Source organism: Tympanuchus pallidicinctus, unplaced genomic scaffold (assembly GCF_026119805.1).
Source record: "Tympanuchus pallidicinctus isolate F22 unplaced genomic scaffold, pur_lepc_1.0 scaffold5, whole genome shotgun sequence".
Taxonomy (NCBI): Eukaryota; Metazoa; Chordata; class Aves; order Galliformes; family Phasianidae; genus Tympanuchus; species Tympanuchus pallidicinctus.
The window spans coordinates 68,743,253-68,764,056 of NW_026294769.1; the positions used below are offsets into that span (position 1 = coordinate 68,743,253).

The 20,804-nt window shown below is 43.6% G+C and overlaps 1 protein-coding gene across 1 annotated transcript in view; it reads right to left on the minus strand.

Moving 5' to 3' along the window:
• Positions 1–18,049, minus strand: part of ST3GAL1 (ST3 beta-galactoside alpha-2,3-sialyltransferase 1) — a 70,714-nt gene extending 52,665 nt beyond the window's left edge. The window contains exon 1 of the mRNA XM_052703600.1: positions 17,903–18,049. The gene's annotated coding sequence lies outside the window, so the exon portion shown is untranslated. The remainder of the gene's footprint in view (positions 1–17,902) is intronic.
• Positions 18,050–20,804: the final 2,755 nt, after the last annotated feature.

The window sequence follows — 20,804 nt, forward strand, 5'->3', positions numbered from 1 at the left end:
AGTCCATCTACAGGGCCGTGTCAGGCATTGGAAAGACAATGGCTGGGTACATTTTCACCTATGTTGTTCATCATAGCAGATGCACTTGGTGAGCTGCATCACAGTCTACGCAAAGTCCCAGAACAGGACAGGAAAACGCTCTGTTCCAAAAGGAACACGGTTACCTCCCTGCTACACCTGTGCTCCGAACACTTTCATTCTGTAAGACAACCAGTTTTCTCCAAATGTTCGATATAAACTTGTGTCTATTTTTCTTTCCTATTTGTTAGAAGTTAGATGCTTCTACATTTCTTGTTTTAGTTCGCGACCTTTATCCCACAGATTTTGCTGCTTCTTATTATTCCCACCTATGACAGGGTTCACTTTTCCTTTGTTACCTGATACATTGTCACTGCTCGGGAAAAAGGAAGGAGAAAGTAATGACACAAAGCAGAAGATTTAAACTTAAAGTTTACTCTTCTTTGCCTGTATAAGGCTGCTTCAAGCATGAATTCACTGCTGCTGTTTAAAAAAGAAAATCCCCAATTACCCAAGTGACTCAGCTTCTGTGGAGAGACTGCTGGCTGTCTGTCATGTGCCAGCACACCACACATCCATGCTTACAGCAAGAACTTCATTCCTGATCTGTAATCTTACATGGATTGCATGGCTTTGAAGAAGTCGCAATTAAAGAAAAAAAAAAAGAAAAAAAGGAAAGAGATTTTAAACCTATGCTTCCGTTTCAAATGGGTTCTTCCTGTAAGACTTACATTCAAATACAAAAGCTGAGATTTTAAATGTGTACATACATTTTCAATCCAGCTCACACGATCACCAGCAGCATTAAATCAGGAAAGAACCCACTATAAAACACAGTCATCTGGTACCACAAAAGCATGCTGGCATTTCTAAAGTTCTGAGAGGGGCTGGCACTCCAAGCCAGGAGACAGCAGAGGTTTTCAAGTTCTGCTCAATATTTGCTTTGCAGTGACACAGGAAACAGTGAGGACTTTAATCTGTAGATAATCTTTCCCTTGTGGACCTGGAAAAGACCTACATGAAAAAAATTGCATTTTTTTCCTCCATGAAATGCTTCATTAAAGTACTGCTCACTCAATAACAAGTTTGAGGAGATTAAAAAAAAATGTTTTTGTACAAAGCCAAAAGTCCTGCACCTCCTTCCTATGCTACAAACAGCTTGTTTGAGTTGCAGGAGATTGGGCTTTGCATTAGAATGCTTCACAGAACTAGAAGGAAAAACAATTACTAAACACTAGGGAGGAATTAAGAGGAAAAATGAGCAAGATGGCCAGATGAGCAGCTAAGTGCTCCGACGCCTTGATCTCACACATCAAATAGAATTCATCTGCTTCCCTTCTCCTACAGCAGGGCACAGACATCCGACTTCAGACCGAAGCCTTCTTAAGGATTTTTCTTCTTTGCTATCTCTCCCTTCACTTGCTCCTTCTTGCACCACCTAACAGATCAGGTACAGGGCAGCCCTTTGTGTTTGAGTCTTAATGCTGTACATCAGGATGATTAATTGGACCTCAGTAGAACGACTGTGTAATGATAATTTCAGAGAGAGGGAGGATTAATTTGGGTGTGATGCTACAAATCAATCTCCATTTCAGAGTAATTAACTCCAGCTGCTTCAAGAGCTGCAACAAAGCCAGCACTGCTGCAGGTACTCACTAAGAGCTATAGAACCCAAGAGACACCATATCTCTCATATGTATTCCATATCTCTCATATGGACATCACTGGTGTCCAGAAAGAGATAGAGAAAGAGCAAAGAGAGGATGGCAGATGCACGCTGTCTCTGGGTCACAAGACATGTCCCTCTAAGTTAGTGACAATGTCACTCTGGTGAGGCATTGGAACAGGCTGCCCAAGGAAGAAGTGAAATCACCATCCCTGGAGGTGTTCAGCATATGTGTAGATGTGGCATTGAAGGACACTGTTCAGTGGGCATGGTGGGATGGGTCAACAGTTGGACTAGATGAACTTCGAGGTCTTTCCAACCTGAACGATTCTAAGATCAATCCAAAGCACTAACAATTTCTTTTCAGCTCTGGAACTACTTCTGTGATAAGAAGTGTCAACGTTTTTTAAATGTAGAATCCTTGTATTTCCACACATGTAACCCACAACAGTAACAACTCAGGTATCTCACAGTAATGCAAGTTATGAGTTCTGTAACTAAAAAAAAACAGAGTGAAATCCTGATCATAGCAAAATTGGTAAAGCTAGAGACTGAAGCAGCAACTCAATAGTCTGATTTGTTGTGGCTGGTTTTATTAAGGGTACTGGAAGATACATAAGATGATTCTGACTTAATGGTTAAGAGCAGCAAATCAATAGTTTGGGCCAAATTATGTTCCTATTTTAGTTCATTTATATCTATGAAAATGAACTGAATTACTCAAGATCTTCATATATACGTAATAAAGCTGGTTCATTTTTGGCATCGTGGTCTGCGGGTACTCATTACAGAAGCCAAACCACAGGCTTGCTCCAGATGGCTTGTCTCTACAACACAGCATGCATCCAAGGCACTTTACAAACTAATCACCTACTGATCATATCCTTTCAATTAAAAATTACTCAATATTTCCAAGTGCTGTCATCCATTTTAGAAATACCAGAAAATTACGAGGTGCTTGGCCAATAAAATGCAGCTTTTTCTATGTTATAAAATTGTCAGCTGAGCAACGTTACCCAGTTGGGTTAAGCAGCAGAGTTCGTATGTGGCACATGCTGCATTTGCAAGTTTCTCCACCCCTACATCTGCTGTAATGCCTTAGCAGGACCATCTGAGAGCAGAGAAACTGGGAAAAAATGTCTCTTACTCTACAGAGGAGATACAGGCGAAGACAATCACAGAATGGATTGGGATGGAAAGGACCTTAATGTCCATCCTGTTCACCTTGCCATGGGCTGTCTGCCACCCACCAGCTCAGGCTGCCCAAGGCCCCATAAAACCTGGCCTAGAATGTCTCCAGGGATGACGCACACACAGCTTCTCAGGGCAGCCTGTGCCAGTGCCTCAGCACCCTGTGAATAAAGAATTTCTTCCTAATATCTAACTTAAATCTCCCTTCTTTTAGTTTAAAACCATTCCCCGTTGTCCACAGAAACTTAATTCAATCAAATGGCTAGACCTCCAAGAGAAAATCCAGTTTCTCCTGGCTGTCAGTTCAGAACAACAGGTAACAAAGGTAAATTATGACCAACAAAATAGCAGACTTCTGTACTCACTGCGAAGAAAATTAAGAGTATTCTCCAGCCAAATGGCTGTGCATATCAAACTTAGTTTATTACATAGTGGCACATACTTAATGTCATAGCCTCACACAGACATGCCTTCAGCCAGTAGCATATGTTTGTACATAAGCAAAATCCTCCTGCACTGTGCACTTTGGACAGGTAACCCAGAAGTCTGTGTTTTTCACTATGCTGGGTGAATTACAGGCTATAGATATCATCTGGTCCATAAACACATGACTCCCTACGGTCATCTAAGCAATTCCATATCTTGTGAGAGTCATTTACCACCTTGTCGCAAAGACAGTAATCAGGACATGTGATTCAGTCACTTAGGTCACCCATGCTTTTAGTGTTTATAAATATTAATGACCCTGATTGCTATGTAGCACTACTGTAGTTTAAAGCTTGGAGCATATCAAATACTCATGGCAATGAGACAGTTCCCAGGAAAACAAAGTTGGCAACAGAATGCAAGAAAATTTTCAAAAGAAACAGAGACATTGCACGAGGCCACTCACCTTGTTTCCTGACATTATATGGCTGTATTTATACAGTTCAAACAGTGTGTAAGTGTATCACTACAATAAAATTGTTCCTTACAGCAAAAACAAATGTGACTTGTTCATTTGGAAATATGCAAGGTTGCATGAGGTATCAATGTCCCTAGGAAAAGTTGTATTCCCCTTTCCTTTCATGACAATACAAACAGGTATGATATAAGCACAGCCACTCTCCAATTCTCTCCAAAGCAAACAGGCATGCCATGATCTTTATTCCACAATCCCCATATTTTTAGCTATCAGCTTCCTTCCCCTCTTGGTTGAAGACCTTTTTTTCCAGATGTCACTTGTGAGCACAGACCTAGTGCAATAGCTTATTTTTGCTTCACTGCTAGCAACTGCAGTCACTTCAGGTCATTAACAAGACTTATCTAGCTGAGAAGCTTCTAGAATTGCAATGAAGTATTAATTTAATATCCTCAGATGAAGAGAAGTATGCAAATAAAGAGCACTGTGATGTACCAAAGAGTGTCCTCTGATTACCATCTCTTGCTGGTCCAATAGAAGTAAATGGATTCTAGCCTGAGTTTTTACAATAGTTTCCTGGATAAAGATACTGTAGTTTAAAATAAACCCTGCTAAACAAGCTATAGTCCACTCAGCTTGACAAGTTTAAAACAATTAACTTGTGGGAAGCCAAGCTGCTTCTTCCCTACTCACTGGTCAGCTGTTAGAGACAATGTCTGAAGTACAAGGAGGCTTTCAGGCCAGATTCTGATGTTGTTGAGAATGGTGTAAATCAGGAATTATCCCTTCAGAGATTAGTAAAAGGAAGATCAGATTCAGGCTCGCAGAGTTAAGTAGAAACCATGTGCTGGGCTTATTCTAATTCTTCTATGCACAAAGAAATTCTCCTTCTGCATGTCCCCATCCATCCTGCCTAAAGCACTGTGAACCGAGTTTCAGAAGTGCTACTGATAACACCCAACAGAAGACATTCATTATTGCAAAATACTTCTGCCTGCAAATTTATTAAGCAAGCCTTGCAATTTGAAAAAAAACCAAAAAACAAAAAACAAAATTAAGAAGGTAAATTACACAGGAAGAGCATCATTTTATTTAAAGTCCCTCCTGACCCCTGAACCATGAAATGAATGACAGTAACTATCTTTTACAAGAAACCAACACATTTAATTACCTTGACTTACAGTATCTGTCCCTGGTTCCAGGCATATATCAAAGGAAAACAAAAGAGGACTTTTAGCCAGATGCATGTAACTTCCTTACAAAGCATCTCAACAGGTATTCCAGTGCTGAATGCACTAGTTACAGAGGAATGCAGGGTTATCTGATACTTATTCTCCTTTCGTCTTCTCCTCTGAAGCTTCAGGCAAACAACGACAACAAAAAAAACCCACTGTCTTGATAAAACTATGCATCCCTGTATCACTATGTCAGAAGTATACAAGTTTTGCCATCCATGGTTGTGCTAATGCACCACAGTGTGCACACTGGAAAACCTGGTGTAATAGACTAAGACATAAGTCTCTTTCCTATTTAGATCAAGATACAGTTCCTCATTTCCTGTGAGGGTTGTGAAGTTACCTGCTGAGGACAGCATGAGCCTACATTAACACTATTCTCATTTGATGTGGAGTAGTTCAGTCTCTCTGCTGTGATGCTTACTGTGCTTATGCCTCCTAAAACAGCCTGCTGAGCAGCCTAACTGACGGACACCTTCAATTTTGGATGCCAAGTGTGTCAAGAAGAACCAATTCTTTACTCTCTAACTCTTTCAACACACAAGCTGCTTCCTGCAGGTCCCTGTGGCATGCCTTAATGTTTGAAATCTTCTACCATGCACTGTTTGCAAGGATTTAACATCCTTCAAGGCAAACTTAACAATCTCACACCCCAACTACTTTGGACAGGAAGTTGAATTTCAATAGAAGCTATAAGCAGAGTACCAAGGACTGTCACCTCAACAAAAGAATTTCCTTTGGAAAGGGGAGGAAATCTGATGAGGTTACTTTGCAAGAAAGGAAATTTTGTTTTTTCTTACCTCTAACCACACTCTTGGACAGTGATGGCAGATATGTCTAGGAAAATAACTCTGCTAGACACATTGAAAACAGTCCAATTGGAACTGGATGAAGAAATCAGCATCAATGAGCTTGTTTAAAAAAGTGCCATGTGTTCCAGAGATTATGAGAACTGAGATGCTTTGCAAGTCTCATTAAGCAGATGAGACTTTCAGCAATCGATTCTAACACATGTGCTGAGCAATAGCCCTGTGCTGACTCAGAGAGAAGCATCCTACCCACTCTGTCTCCTTAACACATTTCAGGCTCAAAAGAGTCCCCAGGTAATGAGCAGATCAAGTCTTAATGAGCTCATTAGATATGACAAGTTTATATTCAAGGTTACTTTGCACAACCCTATTCTTTCTTGGAGAAAGAGGTGAAATCGTCATGCAGCATTTGTTATTGATGGAAAAGAGGATTAAAAACCAAAAGCAGTAGTTGGTACTAGAAGCAAAAACACCTTAATTTCCTTGTAAGTCAATATTGTCAGTGCCAGCCAAAGCGATGCTGCCAAGCACCTGCCCAGGAGCAGCAGTCAGCCTGGAAGAAAGCACGGCAACTCAAAGGCACATCAGAAAGATTGATTTTTGATAGCCGTAAAAAGCCAAGAGGGTTTTTAATATTCAGGAAAGCATCAGTGCCCTAATAACAGAATTTCCATCTCTAAGAGCTACACTTGTCAAATAACACCAGATTAGACACAAGAATACAAAAAAGAGATCCTGGCTTTGACGAATTTGAAGCAGCTCCTTTGGTAGAGGTGAGGAGGTCAGAGAGCGATGCTTTTCAAAAATGTGCAAGTCTCACCTGCTTGTACCCTTGATATGATCCTCAGGCACTGATGCCTGAACGTAAAATCTCATAATTTAAATGAGACAGCTGTCAGCGGCAAAGGAATAGGCAGTACAAGTTTAAGTAGCAGACCTCACCCTGTCCTGAAAAGCCTGTTACCTTCTTCTGATAGTGAAAAGATTTCCACCCTACCCTGGTAATTTAACCCTTAATACATGCATTTATGCCAATCAAATCTCAAGCATGAAAAGTGAAGCATGAATAAGCATGAACAAGCATGAATAAGAAAGTTCAAGGAGGAAAGGGGGGCAGGGTCTCGCATTCTGCCTCTGGTCTGTTCCCTGAGGATACATCCCCAGTGCCTCCTGCATGTATGCATCACAGCCTGTACTTTTCTAAGCAAGACAGCAACAGCACAAAACTTTGCTGGCAGATTACAGTCTGACTCCCAGTGTTAATTTCCACATTCAGAGACATGCCGAAAGCATGGTTAGTGGCTCCACAGGAACAATCTTGGGGCAGACTGACAGCTCGATGAAATGCAGGTTTCTAAAGAGAAGCTGTGACGCATTTTATTTTTTTTTTTCATAAAATGCAGAAAAATCCTTAGTTTCAGTGTGGCAAGATAAATTAGGGAGTTGACATTTTGAGCAAAGCTTCATTAAGAAATTCACACATACACAAGTGAAGAAAGCTGGGACATTCACGTCCCTGATGGCTCGCCTAATGAGGATCCAAGGTTTGCTCCCTGCTGCTCTAACTTCTAACTCTTGGTCAGGCTCACTCCCACAAGAGGACTGTCCTTCTCCCAGAAATAGCAACTTTAAATGGAGCAAGCATGAGGCTTGATAGGACTGTTGGTCAGTTAATGCAATGACAGTCCCCACGTGTAGGACAAAGGTCTACTGTCTAGACTGGGGGAAAGGGAAACTCTTCGCCAAGAAACAACAGAGGCAGTGACCGCACTGAGCATTTCTGGCTTCATCTGGGAATATTTTTGCCTAACAAAGCATTCTTCACCCACTGTTTTGAGGGCTATATGTAAAGGATAAACATGCACTGCTTATGAGCAAGCTGAAGCAGACACAACTAATGAGCCCCTCTTCTATTCTAATAGGACAGAGGAAGAAAAAAAGCATTCTATTCTCCTCTGTCTGTGCAAAACAGAGGCAAACATCCCCTTCCAAACAAGCTGAGATGGTAATTGCAGCCTATCGATTCTTTTCCATCCAAACCTCCACTTTTTCCCTATTAAAAAATCCCAAAATGAATCACACTTACATAGTAGCTTACTCAGCCAATATTTACACTCAACCCAGTACTGACATGAGACTCCTGAGTTGCACAGAGGTAACTTATTCAAAAACTGCTCTGTTTCCACTCTACCAGCAATGCTTTAAAAAATCCTGCAGTTAACTGTATACTGTCTTGTATTTTTCAACAGCCAGCATCCATATGAATAGTTGGGTGGAGAGGAACCTGACGAGGTTCAACAAAAGCAAGCATAGAGTCCTACATCAGTACAGGGTAGAGGATGACCTGCTGGAGAGGTCTGCAGAGGACCTGGGCATTCCGGTGGATGACAGGTCCATTCAGCCTGGAGAAGACTAAGAGGGGATCTGGTCAGTGTTTATCAATATCTAAAGTGTGGGAAGCAAGTGGACGAGGCCAGATTCTTTCCAGTAGTGTGCAGCGACAGGAAAAGGATCAAGGGCCAAAAATTGGAACACCATTCCACACAAATACACAGATACGAACTTCTTCAAAGGAAGGGTGACAGAGCACTGAAACAGGCTGTTCAGAGAGGTTATGGAGATTTTCAGGACTCATCTGGACACCTACCTGTGCAACTTGCTATAGGAAACCTCCTTTATCAGAGGGACTCAAGTCAGTGAACACTAGAGGTCCCTTCTAACCCCTGCAATTCTGGGATTCTGTGATCTCCTGCTCCTTTACTCCTTTACAGGCAGGCACAATTGGACATCTACATTCAACCCATGATGGTGTGGTTTAACTATGAATAGAGTAGAAATATTTCAGTTGGAGGGGGCCTACAAAGATCAAGCTCAAAAGAATGACCATTTCAAGGCTAACCAAGACTTAAAGCATATTACTGAGGGCATTACCCAACTATCTACTGAACAGCAGTAGTCATGGGAAATGGATCACTTTGCTAGGAAGCTTGTTCCAGTGTTTGACCCTCACCACAAGGAAATATGTTTCCTAACACCTAGTCTGAATTGTGAACATGTTAAATCACAGCAACATTTGGAAAGCTTGTATATATTGATCATAATTTCCATGGTTTTCAAGGATCATGAGAAATACAGAAGAAAGTATCTGGTTGAATCACTTTTCTTTCCTGTAACTGGAGGGAAATTCCCAGTTGTGAGAGATCTGAATCAGTCCAAGTTTCCCTCTGTCTGGACTACATACCACAGTTCTCCAGTGTCCTTAAATATCTTATAGTGCACAAATCTTACAGGTGAAAGAAACACTTCCAGTCCCTCAGAGTGGTCAAAGAGCACCTGAATATTGCACACAATTATGTAAACAAATCTTATCAAACTTAATATGTTGGCTTGCAGAAAGTCTGTAATCAGCACACTCTTCAAAGAGTTTGATTATGTTATCTCCCAATATACATACAGAACCACAGAATGGCAGACGTTGGAAGGGTCCTTAAGAGATCACTAAGACCAACCTCTCTGCTGAAGTAGGACCCCTACAGGTTCCTACCAGGATCGCACAGGTAGGTGTCCTGCTGGGTCCTGGATATCTCCATAGAAGGAGACTCCACAGCCACTCTGGGCAGCTTGTTTCAGTGCTCTGACATCCTTACTGTGAAGTTCTTCTTCATGTTAGTATGGAACTTCCTATGTTCAAGACACATGCATGTTACTGCCCTAGCAACCTAATGAAGAGGAGATGGCTTTAGCAACCGTAAAACTTTATCGTGGTCACACATCCTGCTACCAGGTTACATCTGTTTCCTCTAACTTTTCTGGTCTGAAGCTTTTCCTTTTTAACTTTTGCATAAGTATTTTTGCAATATTCACATAAAATCCTTTGTGGCAGTCACAAAGAGTGATGCTCTCTGTCGCCCAGCAGGATCTCAAGAATCAAGCCAGCAATAGAAAAAAAAAGCATTGGCTAACTGTGTGCTTCATTACTTAAACACTTTAGGAAGGCAGAGTGCCAAACTAAAAATTCTAATATATGTCCTTTGTGTGATGCCCAATTTCTGATGCATTAAAATCATCATTGCAATTGAAGGCGATGGCATTTTTTAAAAAATATAAACATAAATATATTGGCTTGAATAGCCTGGATTGTTGTACACATGGGTATCTTCCTAAATTGGACAAACAGAAACGTAACAATTTAATTTTGTTTTTTTTGCTAGAGATATCACTCCTTTAAATAGGATTATTCCAAGATAGGATTACTTTTGCAGCATGTTGTTTTATTAATTTTTCTGCCATGTAAACCAACCACTTAAACAAATGTTTTATATTTATAAATGGAACTGGATGCAGCGTGACTGTGCTAATGTTTATCATGATTATTTTAGCTCCAGCATATTACTTTAGTTGTAAGCAACTGACATGTCAACACTGGAAGCAGAAATAGTTTAATATGTTTACTCCAAAGTAAAAAACAAAAAACAAAACAAAAAAAAACAGTGACTGTTGTGTTTTAATAATTACTGTTACTCCATCATGAAAGGATGGTCTCGTTAAATCTTGTTGGAAAGAAAGCTGAAGTTATGTTGTTCTTCTATCGCGATTTCACAGCACATGACAGCAAGTTCCTTGCTTTTTACTGATTTTTTTTGCCTTCCAGATGCTGGTGGTAGCAAAGGGGAAAGACTGAGTGCTGAACTAAAAGCTTTGCCTGGAACAAGTGAACCCTATGAAAGCAGCAGCAGTAAAGAAATAGGCAAGTGGGCATCTTATGCCATGCAATTTTCCAGACCCTCAAAGAGAAGGGAACGAGAAAGATGATGTTACTGGAAAAGCAAGTATAATAATTACACAATTAGGAAAGCATTTTCCCCATGAAATAATCATGATGAATGACGTTAGTTTCATTGTTCAGAGCTCACTTTAAAGGATCTGTAGGTATTAAAGAACATGGCCCAATGATACTATTTTTCTGCTGCAAGGTTTGATCAGGAAAAAATATCTTAAAAATCCAAATGCGGTATCTTCTCCTCCTTCAGTGATCTTCCTAGTCTGCATTTCAAAGAAGATACCTTGACAGATGTGTCATGTTAGAAAGCAGTCTCCTGTTTGATTAGAAGTGTTTAAAACCAAGCTAAGGTATTTGCAGGTAACTGTTTCAAATGTACTTGTTTGAATCCCAGACGCTTCCTACACAGACCCACTTGGCCCACAAGCAGAAAGACCTAAAACTGCAGCAAGGAAAAGAACTGAGGAAGATGACTTTGCTGATGAACAATTAGAAGAGGATTTGCTTCCAGAATAATGTGGGGTCCACTCAAAATCTTTTTTCCTTCCACACTTTTTAGCAAAACAATGCTTCTTCAAAGTGGTTTTGTACCAGGTTTTCAAGAAATAACTGTTGAAACGCTTTGTGTGTATGGGACCGTCTACTAAACATTTTGGAGTTGAAGCTACAGTGTGTTTTACGATCAGTGAAAAATAAGTTATGCTTGGGTTATTTGACTCCTGCATTAAAACTGCAAAAAGCGAAGGCCTTATTCCAATGCAGGCAGGTGACGGCGGGCCTTCCACCAGTGCCTGCTATTCACTCACCATGGCGATGCGATGCGGCAGCAGCGTCACAAAGGCTGGAACAGTGGAACCCGCCCCAGCAGGTATATAAAGGGCCCTGCCGGCAGCCCAGAGCAGAGCGGGCAGCAGCGGAGCAGGAGCTGAAGTGAGAAGAGATCGGGGAGGGGCAGGGGCTGATATTAGAAGGGAAAGGCAGGAGCTAGGGCTGATATTAGAAGAGACAGGGGGGCAGGCTCTTGCATCCCAGTCATGCACCTGTGTCCGGAGACACCACGTGTGAGCAACCTTTGGGCACAGGTGGTGGCGGAGGGCTGTTTTGTCTTCTAGGCCAGGACGGGGACTAGGACGGAGCGTGGCAACTCCTGGTGTCAACCCTGCAGCCCTCAATCCGTAAGGAGAGCTCCGCTCCACCGGCCCTTGCTGCTCCTGTGGGACAGTCTCCACGTTCTGTCTCCCAATAAAGTTTGCATTCATTAATCCATCGGTTGGTTCCTCTCCTTTGCGCCATCCCTCTTTCCTATGATATTTAAGCATCTTTACGTGTGTGCCTGCGTGTGGGGTGTGTGCCTGCAGATACGGACAAAGCGTACCTATGATATGTGTAAATCAAACCTGTGCTTATTGACCACTCTTCCCGTGTATCCAGGAATCTGATCACACCATGAGCTGTGAGGTCACAGAGCCCCATGAAGGTGCGTGACCAACCGCCACGTGCTCAGGGCAGCGTGGAGCTAGGGCTGATCCTAGAAGAGACAGGGGGGAGAGAGAGGCGGGAGGCCAGGGACGATTCCCAGGCCAGGAGGCCGGGGCAGCCGTGCCGCTCCGTGCAGGGTGCACCTTGGGCTCAGCTATTGCCAGGAGCACAGCGGGACGGCTTCCATCCGAGGCAGTCAAGGGGCAAAGCTCACCAGCTCCTTAGCATTCTTCTCGAAGAAAACATCAGTTATCCTTAGTGATTGATCCACACCAATTCCACACAATAGCGGTGCCCCAGGAGCCATCTGGACTAAATACCAAACTGCACAAACTTTGCAGCACAAGTATACAAGTATTCCACTATAGCAGACATAGCAGAAGCTCAAATGATTTTTGCTGCCAAGCTTTTGCACAACACCAATGACTGCATTATTCAGTGGAGTGGCTGACAGTGAATCACTGCAGACCTAAAGATCTCCTGTCCATTGGGCTGCATATTTACTCGGGCTTTTCCGATTCAAACTCAGGACATCACCTGAGGTGCAAAGTTTAAGTGTCCTCAGCCTTCCTGATGTCTCAGTTTGCTCTGACCACGGCTCTTAAAGGACAAAACTCTGCAGAGGAAAGAGTAGCAGAGAGACAGAAATGGCCTGCAATAGTCTGTTCTCCCCTAACAAGGAGCAATGGTGGCACAGGGTCTGATGAGAGGAAGAACACATGTAAAAGAAAGGATGACAAGCGGAAGGGTACTGGAAAGGCAAGACCGAAAAACATTTCAGTATGTGATCATAAAGAAGATAAATGGAGAGAAAATAAGGAAGACTCACCCCAAAGCTTCAGGGAAGCTCTCAGCCTCTCACACACCCAGTGCTTTGATGGCAGATGGCACACACAAAAAAAAAAAAACCAAACCAAAAAGCCAAAAAAACCTACACCGACTCCACCCAATATATTTAACTTTGATCCAAACACACAGTGTGTCACTGTGGCAGGGCACAATGGCACATGTCCACAGTTCATGCTTCCTGAAAAATCTGAACATAATTGACATGGGAATTTCACTACTGCCTGACTCTTTATCACAAAAGTGTCACTATTTTTTTGCTAATATTAACATTTTGTGTTAGAAACCCAAATGGCAAACCTTGGACCACTTGGATGCCAAGCAGGAGAGCTACACAGTGAGAAATGTGGACAAAGCCATGGGAATCATCCTGATATTTCTAAAGGCAAACTTTCCTTTTGGTTCTTCTCGTCAAAATTCTTTGCTTTATCTCAAAGCGTTTGAAATTGACACAGAATTAAGTTCAAGTGAACCAAAAAGCATGAATGCCTTGTTTTTTTCATAACCAAAATTATGATTTGATGATTATCTTGACCTGCTTATGTTTCCCCCCCCAAACCAAAAGCTAAGCCAGATCACCTTCACAAACCTATTCAGCAAGAATTAGTAAGAGAAAACATGACATGCATGGAGCAATAAAGCTAAAGGCTCACACTAATGCAGCCCAAGGGCAGATCATGTGAAAAGCATCACTATAACCCATCAGATTAAAGGAACTTAAGATACAGGCATGAATGTCCTTATTGCACCCTGATAGCTGCAGGGCACCATACAAGAGACTTACACAGAGAGGTCAGCTCTAGTTCGAGTTGCAGGTAGCTCAACACCATGCTCTTTCCATACAATTCTGTAGAAATCTAAGACCAAAGTACTCTATTTCCAGACTGAGCCCAAGCAGGGACTTTCTGTAGGACTCCAACTGGTGTACTTAGACCCTAATACTCAGACGACATCTTCGAACCTGATCTTCAGTTTTGCATGCCACGCTGTAAGCAGGTACCTTAAAAATAAATCCAGTTTTGGCCACACATAGCACTCTCTGACTCTGGAGATAGAGAACCTGATTCTTACCTAAAAATCAAGAGGTGACACCTTACACTTCCCTAGCAGGGTCATATTAACTGAGCTGGCAGATTTGATAGAATTAGATTTCTCTGTTGAGCTGGTGCAGCACTGTGATGTGTCAGCACATCCAGCACTTCAGATACGTAAGTTTCAGTCCTTGATTGAAGATCCAGCTTCCAGAAATAATGTTGTGTCCTTTAAAAGGAACAACCTTTGTTTTAGTGCATCAACAGCTAGAAAGTAATAACTTAAAGAAATACGCCAATCTTGGGAAAAATTCAGTAACAATTTATTCAGTCCAGAGGCATTTTAATCTTGCTTCCAGCATTCAGTTGAATACTTAAACTTCCCTGTGCTGGCTTTTGCTCTACAGAAAAATCCTCCGAGAGGATGGATAACAATGGCTCCATCTCAGAGCAGTTTTAGGGACACCCAGAGAACATGCAGGTACCTCCATGGCAGCAGCAGCTCTATGGCAGGCAACAAAATATGGGGAAGGTCATGTTTGGTCCCTGTGGGCTGATCACATCCGTTCCTCCTCATGTTCTGTACTTCCCAGCAATGTATGTTGGACAAACCCAATCAACACGAGCTTGTTGTATTTTCCATTAAGTATTTGAGTTTGGTACTTAAAAACCACATTGTGTTCAAGATGCTGAAAGACAGATTCCTACAGGTTGACAACTGCACTCCCCCTATGCTCTGTGGAGATCAAACGTGCAGATCCTGAAGCTTGGGACATGGCTCGCACAGTACACTGGAGCAGATACTTATAAGGCTAAATGAATATGGATGAACTGCAAAGGCATTTATCCACCTTGGGATAAATGGGCCCAGATATGGGACCAGATGCATCACAGCAGAACTTGAGAGGTACACAGGAGCTGCCACTTCCTGGTCAGTCTTCAGACACAGACATGAAGGCAATAAAAGCAACATAAACGCACACAATAGTAGTTTGTCTGCATGTTTCATTCCCTTGTCCTACACAGATGTTTTCTGGGGACTGCTAACAGAAAGTTTCACACTGCGATCCCTAATTCCACTCTAATGTATGAGCTGTCAATTTGCATACCTCTGACTTATCAGCATCTTCAATGTGCAGATAACAAACATTACATATTCTGATTTAATCAAGCAGGACTACATAAGTCAGACAGGGGCAAAGAAATCCCTTCTCCTACATGCACCCCCATGCTTTAACCTTTGCCAGTAATCTCAGATAAGCAAAAAGATATTGCTGCTTCTCTCTTCCTGATCAGATACTTTCCCCAAGTAGTTTTTGCCCCTTAAGTGAAAACAAGCAGCTTCTGGACGCCCAGTTTACAGTTGTGATCTATGCCAACATCATCTTTCTGAAATAAAAAGGAGAAAGGAAAAAAAGTGTGCTGTAAGGGAAGGAGAAGGGCAGGCAGGAAGGAAATCTGTCACTGATTTAACTGCCTGCACAGAAATGTTGCTTCAGATGAGACACCCACAGCCTCGTGCTCCCTTCTGCAAAGTATAGAATAAGTAGAATGCACAGAAAAGTAAGCCTCGTGCGAGGAAGGAAAAAGTTAAAGCAACTCTACTCACGGCATCTGGCCAGCAAACCCAAACAAAAACGTGTGCTTATCCGGCGTTCCTCAGCTGGCGCCATAAAAAGCTCCACCAGGTGGTGGGATTAACAGCATGTTAAATTTGCTGTGGAGCCGGATCTGCTCTTAGAAGCACATTTCTGCTTCACTACACTTCTGAAAACACTTCTGCAAGGCATCCTTAATAAAAAAAAAGGAATTACTGCTATCATTTAACAGCAGCATTTGCAATGTATTTGAGATAAAGGACGCTGTGATAGCCAAGGGGATGAAACTTCCATCTGCATGACCACGATTTCCTCTCAAATTACTCCCAGTTTTCTAGCAACAGAAAAGCAAACTGATTAGGTGAAGTCTTAAACAAAATGATGTTTAGTGTTAAAAGTTACCTTTGCAGTTGCGATTCTTGTACTGTTAGTAATATCAAGTTTGGAAGAAAAACTGCAATCCAGGCTGAGAGTTCTCTTCTGGTTGGGATGTGTGAAAAATTGATACAAACAGAGCAACTCAGTGTTCCCATGCACAAGCAAACCATACACAAACAGCAAGCCCAAAGAATGTGGAACTGAACTGTTCCCTCTTTTTGCTCTTTCAGACAGTGCTCTCACGTGCTCCTAGCAGAAAAGTGCAACAGAAGTATATCTGACAGAAGTGTACTTGAAAAACCTGGTGGTGAAGAGACCACAAGCTGCTTGGGTCGGGCTACAGAGTGCAGCTTTGTCGCTGCTTAGGATTTAAACCTGCTGAAATGTTACCTCCTAGCAGCACCCAAATGAAGCAAACAGAGTGAGGAAGTGGGAAGGGGATACAGCAACAAGTTCCCCACGGACCTACACGGAGGATCTGCCGCCTCCAGGATAACCAAGAAAGTAAGTGCAAAACAAGAAAACAACTCACAAACTCTTTTAATTCACACCCAACCATTCATAAGCTTGAAAATTCAAAAGCATTTAAAATCATTATGCTCCCAGAAGGGACCTGAAGCACAGCTAAAAGTGGGACAGGTAGCCTGGGGCAAACCCCAGCTTCTAACACAAGAGCAGCTCTGCCAAAGCATTACAGCGGGCAGCGTCCCACAGGCTGTAGGTCAGGCCATAAAAATTGAGAATGGGTGAAGATACAGGCAAAAGATCACATGGGACACTAAGCAGGGATCCAAGTGGAGACCAAGTAGGAACCCAACTATTCCAAAGCGAATGCTCTGCACAGAGCGAGCCCTCCAGCTAAAGCCATGTGCCTAACAAACAGGAGGAGAGTGCACTCTCAGCTGTCAAGTGGCAGGAAGGCTCCAGTAAGGGGCAATGCTTCTTTGTGCCTTATGTCAGCCAAGAGCACCAACGCTCAGGAGGAATGCACAAGGATGGGATCGAAATAAAAGGTGGAGTTTCTTTTTCATATCCTCACATTTCCTGTTTCTTTTCCATGCTGAAATTTAATTTCCTTTTCCAAGAGAGCTTCAGGAGCTTATGAAAACAGACCCAGAAGATTACAAGGGCTTTGTCACCCTTCCAATCTCCTCGAAATGATCCATAGCCAGGGAGGTTCTCCCTTCTACATGCATGCCTAGCAGGCAAAAATATAATTCTGTCTTAAGGTTATATATCAATGAGTTATTTTGGAGTACTGAACACAGAGGAACTCAAGCTTTATAAAGAGTTGTACAAAAACCACACATCTCAAATGAGTCAACGCACACCAAAGCAATTTTGACCATTTTGTGTCCATTTTCAACAAAGCTAAGATCCACCAGGGCAAGCACCAACTGTTGGCTAGGAGAGACACCAAGAGCCATACGAACAGCTGACAAACTGCTGACCTCGAAGATTAGTTATTTACACTGCGCTGGAAATTAATACTGCCGGCGGAGATGTGCGGGTACCTAAGGTCCGCTTCCTTCCTCTAACGGAGCAACACCGGCAGAGCGAGTAAAAAAAAAAATAAAAAAAAAAAAAAAGAGAACAAATAATAATGATCATAATAGACAGGCGGGTGCGGGACTGAGGCAGGCGAGCGGCTCGGAGGCGGCAGCCGGGACCCGGAGCGGCCCCGGGGATGTCCTGAAGTTGCGCCGCTCCCGCCGCCCCCGCGGCCGCTCCCCGCGGGGCGCTCCCGGCTGCGCGGCCGCTGCCTCCCCGCAAAGGAGCGGCGCGGCGCCGGAGCCGCTCTTTCTGCTTCTAGGCGAGAAGAGAAATAACCCCCAAATAAAGAACTTAATGAGGAGTGGGGAGGGGTGTTGGCTCCCGCCGCGCCGTTTGCAGCGGGGTGAGCGGGATTTGCAGGTAAGCGGGAGGGAAGGAGGAAGAGGAGGAAGGTAGAGGGGTCCCGCGGTACTCACGGCGGGGCGCGAGAGGCCGGCGGGCGGCCAAACCCCATGGCCGGCGATGGGCGATCGGCGCTGCGGCGGCGGTGCTGCTGCTGCTGCTACTGCTGCTCCTGTTACTGCTGTCTCCGCTGCCCGCGGAGCCGCTCCGGGCGCCCCGTCCCTCCCCTTCCCTCCCGCCCGGCCTCCCGCACGCTCATACAGCGCGCCCCCAGCCAGCCACGTGGACGGCGCAGAGCCCCCGCGGCTCCTCCTCGGAGCTGGGCAGGGCAATACCCGGGCAGCCGGCCTGCCGCGTGCTGTGCGCGGGGCTGTCCTGTCCGATGGGTGCCGAGACCGCCTTCTCCCCTACTCGACGTTTTCTACCCGCTCCCCAGATGACCACCCTGAAGTGCCTTCCATCCACCCCCATCGCTGGGACACCAACATTGTCCTCGTAGGGATCCCAGAGGTGATGGCAGCGGGAAGAAAATTCAGTGGAAGGAAATTCAGTGCTCCTCAGGGGTGAAAGTGTGTTTTGTGTCATTAATGATAATAATAAAAAAGTGTGCATCGTAAATAATATCATCCTTGTGTCTCGCATCTGACATTTTTAAGACTGCTATAAAATGCTGTTGAATTAAAAAGCATCATTAAAGAAAACCCCAGACAGATACATTCAACTGATAAAGTGTATGCTCTAACTATTTAACAACATAATGCTGGCTTTTTTAGTGTTGGTGTGCGAGGGTTGGAGCTGAGCCGAGAAGCGCAGAGTTTATAGCACCTCCAGAAAAGCAAATACCGCTCTGCTCCTCTCCCCGATCCCACTGTGGGCTATAGAAGATACATATCCACAGTGTATGTGAGCTCTGAAGGATGCTGGGCAGCTGGGAAATAAGTAGCTGTGTGAAGCATATGAGTTTACAGTTATTAATTTATTTATCCATACTGCCCACGTTGTTGGTTTATTGCATCCAGCACAACTGACTTCCACTGGAAGCTGTAAGGTGCTATGTAGGAGCTGTAAGTCATCAATCATTGCCGAGCTCATTTCCATGGTTGCATTAGTTAAAGGCATAAAGTGTGGTTGCAGACCGGTGCCACGTTGCTTACCACTCTGCAGATATTTGCATTTGGTTTGAGCACCTGTGACAGGCTGAGCATGGACCCATTTACCCACAGATCCATAAACTAGCTCATAAACCCACAGGGGGACTCCCACATCCCAACTCTGCCTCTGGGTGCCATAGAGCAACATCATGTTGTGTCCTTCCTAAGTGGGGTGTGGAAGAAGTTAAAAGTAAAGAGGGTGAAAAAAAAAAATACTTTGTTCAAAATTTCACACAGAGTGTATTAAGACAAAAAATTGCTGTTGGGGGGAAAACAGTATTAATTAGCTCTTTCTCCAAGAGCTGCTGGAGGTGGGATAGCTCCTGAGGGAACTCTGTGTGATCAACCATGACAGCTTCTGTAACCCTCCTATACCTTCAAGCAAAGTGGTTGAGTTTTCTGCTTCATTTGCTTCCTGATGACTGTGGGTAAGTGGGTCTGTCTGTGAGGAAGTCTCTGGGAACGGCTTGCCAGCTCTCAGACTATACAGCAGCCTTTGGGATCCCACCTATAAAAACATTGAGGTTATGGAGAGAGTGATGAGATCTCCTAAGGATGGAAAGATGGAACTAGGTGGTCTTTGAAGTCTTTTCCAGCCCAAGCCGTTCTGATTCTATGATATCCTGTATCTGTGCCATGGCAGAGCATGAAGAGCCTTGGTGGGGCATGGAGAAGCACTGTGGTCAGGCATGGAGAAAGGCCTTGGTGGGGCATGGAGAAGGGCCTTTCTGGGGCATGGAGAAGTGCCATGGTGTACCATGGAGAAGGGCCTTTCTGGGGCATGGACAAGTGTCATGGTGTAGCATGGAGAAGGGCCTCGCTGGGGCGTGGAGAAGTGCCATGATGAGGCATGGAGGAGGACATTTGTGGGGCATGGAGGTCAGGTCTCAGCCACTGCCACCACAAACACAGAGAATCTGAGCAAGAGAGAACAAGACCGCATCCCCCTGCAACAGCGAGCATGGAACCTACTTCTCTTTGTTCTATCAGTTAACTTCTCTGGATGCTTGTAACTTCTCTGATGCTCCCCAGTGTGTGTGCAGGTAGCAAAATGCTCTCTGTTAATGCAGGAGTAATTACAGCAGGATTCAGCCTGGAGGGTTGGATCTGCTCCCCTTTATATCAGCGTTTCCCTACCAAGTGTCATTTAGATGTTTTTGGGAAAGACTCCAGGATTTGTTTCACAGACAACATTTCCTCAACAGCTCAGTGGATATGAAATAGTTTGAACTAACCATGCAAATCTTGCTTGTCTTCTTATGTGGATAAACGCAATCTATTCTAAACTCAGGGCCAGGGCTTTCAGCTGCTGATGGGGGATTGCTATACAGACATCAAAGCAGCTCTATCAGCTTTCACCAAGTGGGGATCCAGCCCTTTGTTCATATCTTAAAATTCAGAAACCCTGTCTAGGTAAAGCATTTTTCTCTATAATTTTAAGTAGCCAGTATTTTATTTTATAGCTGTTCCCTCAGTGGCAGGATTGTTTAAAGGCTCTTCAAGGCTGAAGGAATTAAAAATGAATAATTTAAAGCTGGTCTATGATGCAGAATTTTTAACATATGTTTTACAAGCCATGCAGAACAGTTTTTTTTTTTTTTTTTTTGTCTTGTCAGTACATGTTTCACAAACATGCTGTGCTGGAACCAAAACCCTTTTTATTTAAGACTCAGATTTGAGCCCTCCTATGCATTGACACAGTGGTGTGCTGATGTCTACAAGCTGTAACAGGGAAATCATTATCACTGGCACTGATCAGAAAAGAGGAGAAATGAAGCAATTTCACTGCTTTTCTCCCCTTACACACTGGTGAACCACATGTGGG